This window comes from Balaenoptera musculus, chromosome 15 (assembly GCF_009873245.2).
Source record: "Balaenoptera musculus isolate JJ_BM4_2016_0621 chromosome 15, mBalMus1.pri.v3, whole genome shotgun sequence".
NCBI classification, from domain to species: domain Eukaryota; kingdom Metazoa; phylum Chordata; class Mammalia; order Artiodactyla; family Balaenopteridae; genus Balaenoptera; species Balaenoptera musculus.
This window is the reverse complement of record NC_045799.1, coordinates 66357581-66370522: the sequence shown is the minus strand read 5'-3', so window position 1 is coordinate 66370522 and position 12942 is coordinate 66357581. Positions and strand designations below refer to the sequence as shown.

The window sequence follows — 12942 nt, the reverse complement described above, 5'->3', positions numbered from 1 at the left end:
CTCGGGCGGAGAGGCACGGCAGCCGCTACCTACGGCCGCGAGGATCCAGAGGAGCTGGCAGAGGCTCGAGGCCCGGTGCTCCAGGGTGCAGGGCGGGCGGGCCCCCCGAGAGTGCCGGGGAGCGGCGAGCGGGGCGCGCGGGCTGGCGCTCCGGGGAGGCAGCGGCGGCCGCCGGAACGTTCCCGGGGCGCGAGGGGCGCGCGGAGCCGCTGGAACGATCCCGGGGCGCTGGGGGCGCGTTCCAAGGGCAAGGGCGCCGGCGACCGTCGGCTGGGCTGGGGCGGCTGCAGCGCGCGACGTTCGGGCGGCGGATCCGGACACTCGCCGAGCTGGGGCTGTGGCTGGGGCAAGAGACTGCGGGCAGGGGCGGGGCCGCGGGCGGGCGGGCGGGCGGGCGGGCGTAAGCTCGGCGCGGCGCTCACGTGGCCGCGGGCAATGACCATCACCGCTCCTGCAGCCGCCGTGTGGATCTCCTGGCCCTGCGTCTGCGGCTCCCGAGCCTGCTGAATACACAGCGTCCGGATCTAACGCGTGGGGCCGGCCTGGCACCTACCAGCGAAGGGGGCGCCCTCCCAGCGGGTAGTTTGAGAGGGGGCAGCTAACCCCTCCCTCGCCCACCGCACCTTCCCATTCTCCATCCTATGCCCGCCTAGTTCCTGTATTTGAGTCCTTTCCAAAATCAGTAGTGATCGGATCTCATTGTACGTCTCTATGCATAACTTTGCAATATTTTTATAAGAAATTGCTTTTTTTTTCTGATTTCTGCTTTGTGAAAACAGGCACTTATGACTGTGGCAATTATTTGTGTAATTATTTGTCTAATACGTTGCTGTATTCCTAACTCAGCGCACAGCCTGGCACATAGTTAAGTGCTTTAATAAATACCTGTAAAATGAGTGACTAAATATGGAAGGTATAAAGAAGAAAAGGAAATAAAACTAATGATAAGTACTGTGAACATGTTCATATTATATTCTTCCAGATATTTTTTCTAGTGAAATTTTAGAAATTTCCCAACTCTTATTTTAGAAATAAAAGTAAGGGACTTAGCTGGCAGTCAGTGCGGTGTGGCCAAAAAAAAATAAAAATAAAAGATATAAGTGATAACAGTAATATTTATCAAGCGATTTATCTCATTCCATCTTCACACCAACGCTAGTAGCTCTACTTCACAGATCATAACACTGAGGCTTATAGAGATACACTTGCCCAGAAGGTTTCCAAGGTGGCTCCTTCCTCTTGGCAAAGGGCATCTATCTATATTACAGGGCTCCTGCTGGTTTGGGGTCTGCTGAGTTACTCTGTGTAGTAAAAAAGGGGAGAGGAATTTGAAGGACCCCCGCAGGTGAGAGGAGCGGAGCAGCCAGGCGGGACCTGCCAGGGGCCGTGGGAAGGATGAGGACAGGAAAGGCTTCCAGTAGGGTGATGTCTAGCGGGGGCTGTTTAAATAGTTCGTGGTGGGGTTTGTGACCTAACCACTTACCTATGCCCCAAAGAGTTCTTCAGTGAAAGCCTCCTTGGACTGGAATGGTGTACGTGACCAAGTTCTCCCATGGAACTGGAGGGAGGGCTGAGTGTCCAGGTGAGCCCCAGGCAAACACAGAGAAACAGGTGTGTGCAGGCAGGCCAGAGACAGACACAGTTATCTGGGTATGCATATGGGAATATATACATTTTTCCTAACAAGAGTGGACTCATCTATTTCTCCTTTCTACTCAACACTAGGTTGTAAACATGTTTCTGTGGTCAAGGGCCACCTGTCATTTGTAATGCCTTCTTTGGTGAGCCTTTTTGGGGTTGTGGTAAAAGCTGATATTTACAGGGCATTTTTTTTGTGTCAGGTACTGTGGTAACTGCTTTACAGACATTATCTCTTTTAATTCTCATCACAATCCTCTTACTGTCCTCACTTCATACACAGAAAGACTGAGGCCGGTTAAGTGACTCTCCCAAATTTACATAGTAAGTTGCAGAATTTGACCCAGGTCTAGGTATATACTGACCCCTTTAATGTCCTGTCTGTAAGCCTTGCCTCTTCAGTTTTTGTGGCCCCTAAAAATTCAGATCCCGTTGGGAGAGTGAAGTCCTTCAGCTTACCAGCTGCAATGGCCCCTGCAGGGAGAAGGTTCAAGTTTATGAGGCTTGGGGAGTGGGTGACATTCAGGCGGCATCTCATAAGGTGGTGAGGGGAATGAAAAAAAAGAAATGGTCCTGAAACCCATCATTGAGTGTTTTAACTTTTTGGCCCCTGTACTACAAGTTTCAGAAAATATCAATACAAGATCTAGAAGATATAATCATCTTGGTTTGAAGTATTTGCTCCTTTAGTCACCTTGAGAAAACTCCTCTGGCTTTTGGCAAAAAACAAAATTGCACCTGAAATTTTCACCGTGGGAAAGTTGGGCAAGGACAAGGAGTCTGAGCTAGTCTGTCCAAGCCCAAAGCCAGACCAAAAAAAAAAAAAAGACTGTTCTACTTATAGCTCTGTGACCCTGCGCAAGTTATTTAGCTTCTCTTTTCCTCTTTAATCTCTTCTGTGCATGAGCATCTTGATTTGTCTTCAAGGAACCAGTCCACCCTATTCTCAGTTCATGAAAACTGCCCTCCCCACTCTCCTGGCTCTAAGATTGGACATATGATTAGACCTGGCCAATCAGCATATTCCATCCCTTTTGCCCCATTCATTGGTTCTGGGATGAGTATGTAACCCAAGCCAAGCCAATGAGATACTAATCTGGGTCTTTTATAGAAACCATTTAAAAAGAGAATCTCTTGGAAGCAACCTAAATGTCTATCAGCAGATGAATGGATAAAGAAGATGTGGTATACATATATACATATATGTGTGTGTGTGTGTGTGTACATATATATATAATGGAATATTACTCAGCCATAAAAAAGAATGAAATAACACCATTTGCAGCAACATGGATGGACCTAGAGATTATAGTACTAAGTGAAGTAAGTCAGACAGAGAAAGACAAACATCATATGATATCACTTATATGTGGAATCTAAAAAAAAATGATAGAAATGAACTTATTTACAAAACAGAAATATACTCACAGACATAGAAAACAAACTTAAGGTTACCAAAGGGGAAAGGGGGGGAAGGGAAAAATTAGGAATTTGAGATTAAAAGATACACACTACTATATATAAAATAGATAAACAACAAGGACCTACTGTATAGCACACAGAACTATATTCAGCATCTTGTAATAACCTATAATGGAAAAGAATCAGAAAAATAATATATATGTATATGTGTAACTGAATCACTTTGTGTGCACTTTCTGTAACAGTTGTGTTAGTTTCAGGTGTGCAGCAAAGGTATATATATATATATATATATATATATATATATATATATATATATATATATATATATATATATATATATATATATATATATTCTTTCTCACATTCTTTTCCATTATAATATTTACAAAATATAGAGAGCTCTTATAACTCAAATAATAAAAAGATAACTCAATTTCAAAATGGGCTAAAGATTTGAACAGACAGTTCTCCAAAGAAGATATATAAATGGCCAATAAGCACATGAAAAAGATACTCAGCATTATTAGTCATTAGAAAAATGCAAATCAAAACTACATCCACTAGGATGGCTATGATCAAAAGTCAGATAATAACAAGTATTGGCAAGGGTGTGGAGAAATTGGAACACTCATACACTGCCAGCAGGAATGGAAAATGGAAAACAGTTTGGTGGTTTCTCAAAAAATTAAACATGGGGTTACCATACAACCTAGCAATCCCACTCCCAGGTATATATCCAAGAGAAATGAACACATGTCTGCACAAAAACATATGCACAAATGTTCATAGCAGCATTATTCATAATAGGCAAAAGGTGAAAAAAACCCAAATATCCATCAACTGATAAATGGATAATTAAAATGTGTTATACCCATACAATGGAATATTACTCAGCAATAAAAAGGAATGAAGCACTGATAAATGCTAAAACATGGATAAACCCTAAAAACAGTATGCTAAGTGAAAGGAGCCAGACACAAAAGGCAACAGATTATATGATTTCATTTATATGAAATGTCCAGAATAGGGAAATCCTTAGAGACAGAAAGTAGATTAGTGGTGGCCCACAGCTAGGAAGGGAGTCTGGGGGGAATGGAGAGTGACTACTAAAGGTACGGTATTCCTTTTTGGGGGGATGAAGATATTCTAAAATTGATTGTGAGGAGGGCTGCACAATTCTGTGAATATACTAAAAAACAATGAACTATACACTTTAAAGGGGTGTCTTGTATGGTACGTGAATTAAATCACGATAAAGCTGTTACCCTCAGAAAAGGGCTCCTGGCATCCTCACGGTACTTCAGGGTGTGGCAGCAGAAGAGAGGTCACCAGGAATGGTGCTCTAGCCCAATCTAGGTACGTGGCTTCTCCCAACTTCCAGGGATGGGTGTAATCCTGCCACGGGCTCAGGGGGGGTTGGAGAACTGCTCTAGACACACATGCCAAGGGAATGAAATGCTTCCCAAGCGCTAGCTGCTCGGATTCCCTGTCCACAGGAGGCCGTGTCTGTGGGAGTTTAAGGCAGTTTTAGGTTCACAGCAGAATTGAGTGGAAGGTTTGGAGATTTCCCATATCCTTCCTGCCTCCACACAAGAATAGCCTCCCCCATGATCAACATCTCACACCAGAGTAGTGCATGTGTTACAATTAATAACGAACCTACACTGACACATCATAATCACCTAGAGTCCACAGTTTATATTAAAGTTCACTCTTGGTGGTGTACATTCTGTGGGTTTGGCCTAATTTATAATAATATGCATCAACTGTTACAGTAACATACACAGCAGTTCCACTACCCTAAAAATCCTGTGTTTCACCTGTTCATCCCCTGCATCCCCCTCCATCCCTGGGAACCACAGTGGGATGTTTTTAAGCAGAAGCTTTAAAAAAAGTCCTTGAAAGTCCTCCTTGGCTCCTTGGCTCAGGAGGTCCAGGGCCTACTGGGCACAAAGCCAACACAGGGCCATTAAATGACCCACCTGTAGCTACAGAAAGACTCACAGAAGCAATGAAATGACCACTCTTCTGTCTTTTGGATAGTGTCTTTCTTCCTTTCTCTTGCACAAGGCAAACCCCAGGATTAGGGTGGGGCATGTGTGGGCCTCTAGTTGCCCCTACATCTGCATAGGGAAAGATCTGGAAGGATACAGCTAAACTGTTACTCATTATAATGAGTTGTGGGATTCAGCTGTGAAGGAGGAAGGTGGTGAAGAAGAGAACTCCCTTCAACTTTATACAGAAGATTTGACATTTGAAAAAAAATTTACAAAGAGCATGCATTACATTATATTTCAAATCTAAAAAGACAAAAAAGCACCTTCCTTTACCAAAGTGTTGACAGAGCTTAACTGGGAGGAGAAATTAAAGGTGATTTTATTCTCTTATTTGTGCTTTTCTTTCTTAGCTTGGAGTTTCAACAAGGAACATGTATTTATTATTTTAGCAAAAGTTATTTTTAACTGTTACTTAAAAAAAAAAGAAAAGAAAAGAACAAAAACTAAACAGAGCCCAGTTGCCCTGGTTTCTGTAGCCTCCCCACCCTTGCCTGCCTGGGCCTAGGTTTTGCATAGGAACTGCCCTCCCAGCCTCAACCTTAAGGCATAAATCACTAGGAAAGCCGAGTCAGCACTACTGCAGAAGTCTGCAGGGAGACAGGCCTGCTCGCTGGAGCAGATGAGCTCATGGCCTTGCTTGCACTGGATTTTTGTCCTGGTGAAGCACCTCCGTCATGCAAGTTCTGAGCAGCTCTGCTTCTCCCGAAAGACCTGATTTTTGCCTGATCTGGCCTAGTAGGTGTTGGATAAATGTTTACTTTAATTAAATTATTAGAGACAGAGAGAGTTGGGAGGGGAAGGGTCACATTACAGAGTCCAAACTCATACTACTCGTCGCACGACAGGCCAATAAATTGAGAGACGAGGTATTGCGGCAAGGAATAGCAACTTTATTTGGAAAGCCAGCAGACTGAGAAGGTGGTGGACTGGTGTCCCAAAGAACCATCTTCCCCAAGTTAGAATTCAGGCTTTTATATTAAAAGGGGAGGGGGTGTGGTTAGTTGTTGTAAACTTCTTGGTGCTGGAATACTTTGTTGTCTCAGCTGTCCAGGTAGGTCAGGTCACGATGTTCCTGTAAACCTCCAACAAGACAAATGTTCTTTTCTGTTCTGCAACTTTTTCTCTCTATATGAATGGAAAAGTGTTAAGTTTAAAGGTCAGAGCCTTGAGAAGGGAGTATCCTGTATGTTTCAGACTACAGGCAACAATCTTTCACAAAAGGTGCAGTGCCAGCATGACTAAGCACAGGCAACAGAGCACAAAGGTTAGAGCTAAAGGAATAGATTCAATACGGAGTCAGGTTTGTTCTTCTCTGTTACAGTTGCTGCTAGCAAATGGTGCAACTACTGGAGAATGCTTTGAGTCATTTGTTGGGGGGATGACTCAAAGAGATCTCTGCTTCCTTCTTGTGGCCGCAGGGGGTGATCTTTCAGAAGAGCTGAATACAATTAATTCTCGGTGGCAGGAAATGGAAGTTTGTTATGTATTTATTGATATGTACTTGCTCTGAATTTACTGCATTTTGTTTCTATTTTATTTTTTTTTAACAAGGAAAACCACCATTTTGGTTCCCAAGTTTTATTCAAGAACTCACACAAAATATTGCAGATAACTGAGTTTTAATCATCTTCCTCCTCTTCTTCATCTTGATTAATCTGGAAGTAACGCAATTCGTAACTCTCTTTGCTGTTAGCAACTATGCGTAACCAATCAAGTAGATTATTCTTCAAATATTTTTTGGTGAGGTATTTCGAATACCTTTTGGAAAAAGGCACCTCAGAGGTTACAGTAGTCTTGCTTTTGCTTCTTTCGGTTGTTACAACCCCTCCACCAGGATTCCCAGCTTTTCCGTTCACTTTGATTCTCTCCTGAAGAAACTGCTCAAAATTGGCAGCATCTATGATTCCATCTTCTATAGGGTGGGTACAGTCAAGGGTAAACTTCGGGACCTGCTTTTATTTTGCTCCCCTTCGCCACAAACTTTTTCACGGGCGCCATGGAGGCAGCGAAGGCAGAAAGGGCTACTGCATTTTAAAACACACTGAAATAGTCTACACAGAAGAACACTGGGTTTTGGGAGGCTAGGGAATGCTGGCTTTGCCTGGGGGTAGCTAACACAAGTTACTTTGCCAATCTGAGCCTCAGTTTCCCCCTCTGTAAAAAGTAGATAAGAGTGATGATTGACGGAGCCTACACAAGGCAAGGATCTGTAAAAACGTTCAATGATTTTCCTTCCTGGACCCATGATTTTTACATCGCGGTGGCAGGGGCCGGCCATGGGGCCACCCGAAGCTGCAGAGGTTCCCTGAAGTAGGGCTAGAGAGTCCAAACAGGATGGGGACTCGGCCGGCTCCGCGCAAACCCGGGTTCCCGGCGGGACCCGCAGCCCAGCCAGGAGCAAGCGGCAGCGCGACACTGCCCCCACGTGGCCGTAGGCAGTATGCCACGCTCGCGAAAAATCAAATGCAAACATACATGACGATTGAATATTAATATTAACAATTGGGAACTTTGTTTTCCTTCTCAATGCTGCGTCCCGACTGAACTTACTACTGCCGATTACAAGAGCACTTTGACTCCAAAGCCCAGGAGGAAGCCAGGGGTTAATATGCTGTTAACTGGCGCGGTAAGCGTCAGGCTGATCTCGGGCATGCGTAAACAGATGAGGGCGGGGCTTAGAGAACGTGAGGCGCCGCGTCACTAGACTAATATAGTAAGAATGGAACAGTTCGCGAGCGGGCGGTAGCGTGGCCGAGTGGTCTAAGGCGCTGGATTTAGGCTCCAGTCATTTCGATGGCGTGGGTTCGAATCCCACCGCTGCCACACCTCAACGGGTCTCACTTTTCCATTTTTTAACTTATATATCCTCTCCCAATTACTCTTCACTTTTTCTGCCTTCTGACGTTTTTTTTCCCCCACAGTAGAAAATCCCCAGAGGGATCCTTCATTTCATTCACTTTCTCCTTATACAGGAATTTCAACCTGTAAAAGTTATTTCTTCCAGTTCAGCCTTTTTTTTTTTTTTTAATGGAATGGGGAAGGGAGGGGAAAAGGAAACTGCAGGACAAGCCACCTCACTCCCTAGCCTAGTACACAAACCCACCAATCCCGCTACCTTAAAAAACGAAAACAAAAACGTCTCCCTATTTCCATGGGAAAGCATCCTGAGATACCTTGAAAAGCTCTCAACAGTCTGTCTGAGCCTTTAATTTAATGCTTCAAGGCCTGAGGCCACCGGGAGTGGGCCCCTTTACCTCCCAAGGACAAAGATTAGGTGGAGGTGATTTTAATCAAGACGTCAGTTAGGAAGGGTCCCTTTCTGGCCCGCTCTGTGTCAGCGGAGAGCCCAGGCTGACTCCATAAATCCCTGTTGGTAGAAACTGTGTCAGGTGACTTTATGGGGGGTCTGGGGTATCAGGAGCCCTGCCCCGCCCAGGTGTATCAGCCTTGAGGTCCCAGCTTCATTGATCCACTTCCTACTTGGTTTTGGTGCTTGTTTATTTACTCATTCAACAACCATTTATGAAGGGCCTACTATGTGCCAGAAATTAAGATCAACCTGAGGCTACAGAGCAAAACAGCAGACATGTCTTGGCCCTCATAGAGTTCACAGCCACTGTAATTTAATTATACCTGTGAGGAGTGTCATGCAGAATGCGGAAGCTGACCCAGGGACAACGGAAAAAGTGACGTTTAGCTTGGACTCGAAATTGAGAGGTTAGCTAGTGAAGGTGGGAGAGGGGAGTTCCAGGAAGAGGGAACAGCATGTGGAAAATCCTAGAGGCAAAGGAGAGCCTGGTGAGTCTGAGATGCTGGGAAGGTAATTCAGGGCAGCTGGAGAGAGAGCATAAATGGATAAATGGCTAGAGATGAGACTGAAGTGTTAGGCAAGGAGGGCCATGAATGCCAAGTTAAGGCTTTGAACTTGGCCCTGAGGGCATGGGAAATCATCGAAAGCCAGAGGGTAGCATGTTCCAATTTTGGATGTTCCCTCTGGCAGTAGGAATAGGAGGTTCCATTCAAAGCCTACTGTAGTTGTCTAGGAGAAAGGAGAGTGGCTTGTACCATGGTTGTGACAGTGTGTTGGACAGGGAGACGTTTTGGAGGTGGATCTGACAGAACTCAATGACGAAGACATGAAAAAGAAGAACGCATCGAAAGTGATGACCAGGTTTTGGGCTTGAGCCACCGGATGGCTGGCGGTGCCTCTCGTCTCCCTAGGAGGGAACACAGGACGAAGAGGACGTTTGTGGAAAAGATGATTTCAGTTTGATCCACACTGAGTTTGAGATTTAGGACATGGGGTTGAGTAGACTGGACATAGAAGTCTGGAGGCCAAGAGAACACTCTGAGCAATTGATACAGATTTGGGAGGCACTGGAGATTGAGGTCATGGGAATGGATGAACTTGCCCAGGAAAAGCATGCAGAGGAAGTAGAGGGACCAAGATGGAGTCCTGCGGACCATCATCCTAAAGGGAATGCAATGGAAGAGAAGCCAGTGAAGGAGATAAAGAAGGACTGGTCAGAGACTCAAGTGGAAGACAGGTGTGTTGTCATATAGATTGTTGTCAAGAAGATTATGGCAAGAAGGAGGGAGTAGCCAACTATGTTGAAGAGACTTGGCAAAATAAAGACTGAAAAATATTCTTTGGTTTTATGATTTATGGACAAGGTCACTGATGACCTTGATTAAAACCATTTTGGTGTGAGTTGAAGAGAAGAAATGGAAACATAAGTGTGGACATCTCATCACGAAATTTGATGAGTGATGGTAGCAGTAGCAGGAGGGGGAATGGGGAGTCAAGAGAAATATTTTTAAGATGAGAGACCGGATGGTGTTTTAGACGCCTGGCACTGGGTCTACAAAGGGGAATAGCTTCATCACTCATAATGGAAAGTTTATGAATTCACCTTACTGGTCCATTCTGACTGGCTATTTCACCTTGAGCTGCCCACAGTAATGACTCTGTTTTCTGCATTTATAATGCTTCTGCTTAGTGTCTCCAAGAAAGCTAGGACCTCTTCCTACTTGCTGTCTCAAAATTAGAACACTCCCTAACACTATACACAAAAATAAACTCAAAACAGATTAAAGACCTAAATGTAAGGCCGCATACTATAAAACCCTTAGCGGAAAACATAGGCAGAACACTCTCTGACATAAATTGCAGCAAGATCTTTTTAAATTCACCTCCTAGAGTAATGAAAATAAAAATAAACAAATGGGAACTAATTAAACTTAAAAGCCCTTGCACAGCAAAGGAAACCATAAACAAGACAAAAAGACAACCTACAGAATGGGAGAAAATAGTTGCAAACAAAACAACTGACAAGGGATTAATCTCCAAAATATAAAAACAGCTCACACAGCTCAATATCAAAAAAACAAACAACCCAATCAAAAAATGGGCAGAATATCTAAATAGACATTTCTCCAAAGAAGACATACAGATGGCCAAAAAGCACATGAAGAGATGCTTAACATCACTAATTATTAGAGAAATGCAAATCACAACTACAATGAGCTATCACCTCACACCAGTCAGAATGGCCATCATCAAAAAATCTACAAACAATGAATGCTGGAGAGGGTGTGGAGAAAAGGGAACTCTCCTGCACTGTTGGTGGGAATGTAAATTGGTACAGCCACTATGGACAACAGTATGGAGGTTCCTTAAAAAACTAAAAATAGAGCTACCATATGATCCAGCAATCCCACTCCTGGGCATATATCTGGAGAAAACCATAATTTGAAAAGATACATGCACCCCAATGTTCATTGCAGCACAATTTACAATAGCCAGGACATGGAAGCAACCTAAATGTCCATAGACAGAGGAATGGATAAAGAAGATATGGTACATATATGCAATGGAATATTACTCAGTCATAAAAAAGAACGAAAGAATGCCATTTGCAGCAACATGGATAGACCTAGAGATTGTCATACTGAGTGAAGTAAGTCAGAGAAAGACAAATATATGCTATCACTAATATGTGGAATCTAAAAAATGTACACATGAACTTATTTACAAAACAGAAACAGAGTCACGAATGTAGAAAACAAACTTATGGTTACCAGGAGGGAAAGGGCGGGGATAAATTGGGAGATTGGGATTGACATATACACACTACTATATATAAAATAGATAACTAATAAGGACCTATGCATAGCACAGGCGACTCTACTCAATACTCTGTAATGACCTATATAGGAAAGGAACCTAAAAAAGCATGGATATATGTATATGTATAACTGATTCACTTTGCTGTACACCTGAAACTAACTCAACACTGTAAATCAACTATTTCCAATAAAAATTTAAAATAAAATATCTATGAGAAGGTATACAAGAAAAAAAAAAAGAACCTCACGGAGGGTGGGTTATCTGGGCAGCCTCTAAAACCCTCATGGGCACTTGGTTCCTCTGTTGAGTGAAAGTGCCACCTCCTTTCCCACTGGGTAAAGACACTTGAGGGGAAGGAAGCTTTCTGGCATAGTGACCCATGCTGCCCCCATGCCCAGGGTTTAGACAGTCTACTTTCAGGGGAAGAGGTGACTTAGAGAAATCCAGTGAACAAAGAAATTGATTTTGCTTTTGGGTTTCACAAGCTGAGGTTCGGCAGTAGACAAAAGATCTAGAAGATTATGTGAACAGTGAAAACCTGTTTTCCCTGCCCTAAGAACAGATTTCTCAGGATTGGTAGAGAAAGTCAGAGGAGAAGGTGAGTTTACATGCAAGCATGTTACTGAGAAGAAAGAAAGCCCCAAATGGCCTGAGGTTTGTGGATCTGAGACTGAGAAAGATCCCAGAGCTCAACCCAAGCACTGACGTGGCTAAGGTGCAGAAAAGCAGAAATAACCATGTGTCATGTTTAGGCCAGTGGGCCTTGGGCAGGTCCTCCAAATTACCCCGCCTGTAGAGAAGTGACCCCCACCCTCCTCTACTCTTTGAAGTTAGGCAATCCCAGTTTCTTCATTTATAAAATAAGAATAATAAGCCCTATGTAAGGGTGGGCCTGAGAATTAAGTAAGAGCACACAGATGAAAGCTCTTTCAAACTGTCAAGCATTAAACATAAAGGATAAAGCATAAACAAAGCATAAAGATTATTGAGCTTTTAAAAATTATATACACACATGCAAATTCAACATAGCAAACAGGAGCACACATTTTTGAACTGCTTCACGAACTTTCTTAATTGTTCAGCAGAGGACATACTGCTAATGCCCACGCCGGGAGATGGACATGTTGGCCCTAACTAACAGATTTGCTCCTCCCCGTCACAGATTTCTTTAGGCTTGTGACGGTTTTCTTCTCTGCTAGGATCCATAGTTTTATCAGCCAATTCCACGTGTGCATATTATGATATATACACAGAAGTATTTACCCACTAATATTTTGGTATTCACAATTGATACCAAGATGATAAGGAGGCGCTGTTTCTGTGGAGAACAGCGCTGGATTAAGAAATTTTGTGATTTAAACATTAAAGATTACGGTGATCACTACTGGCCCCCTCATTAACAAATTGAAGCAATAGTAAAACAAAAAATATGACCAACTAATTTCTAATAATTCCCATTATTTCTATATTGGTACTTTTTAGAGAGATCCAATTCTTTAAAAAGGGGTTTTTTTTTTTTTGAGGTTTGAGACGATCTCAGGACAAGCACAGAGAAGCTCGGGCAGCGAGGAGGGTCCGTGTCCCTAGAGAGGTAGCAGCAGCCGGCGAAAACTTGCAAACGTCAGCCCAGCCCGCACGAGCGGCTGCAGCTAGGCCCCTAGGAGGTGTGACTGGAGGGAGGGGAGCCAGACG

General features: G+C 43.6%; 1 non-coding gene and 1 pseudogene across 1 annotated transcript; one reads left to right on the top strand and one right to left on the bottom strand.

Moving 5' to 3' along the window:
• Positions 1–6739: 6739 nt before the first annotated feature.
• LOC118881793 lies at positions 6740–7118 on the bottom strand (annotated as a pseudogene).
• Positions 7119–7861: 743 nt separating this feature from the next.
• Positions 7862–7943, top strand: TRNAL-UAG. Its single transcript has one exon. It is a non-coding gene; the product is annotated as a tRNA-Leu (tRNA).
• The last annotated feature ends 4999 nt before the right edge of the window (positions 7944–12942 follow it).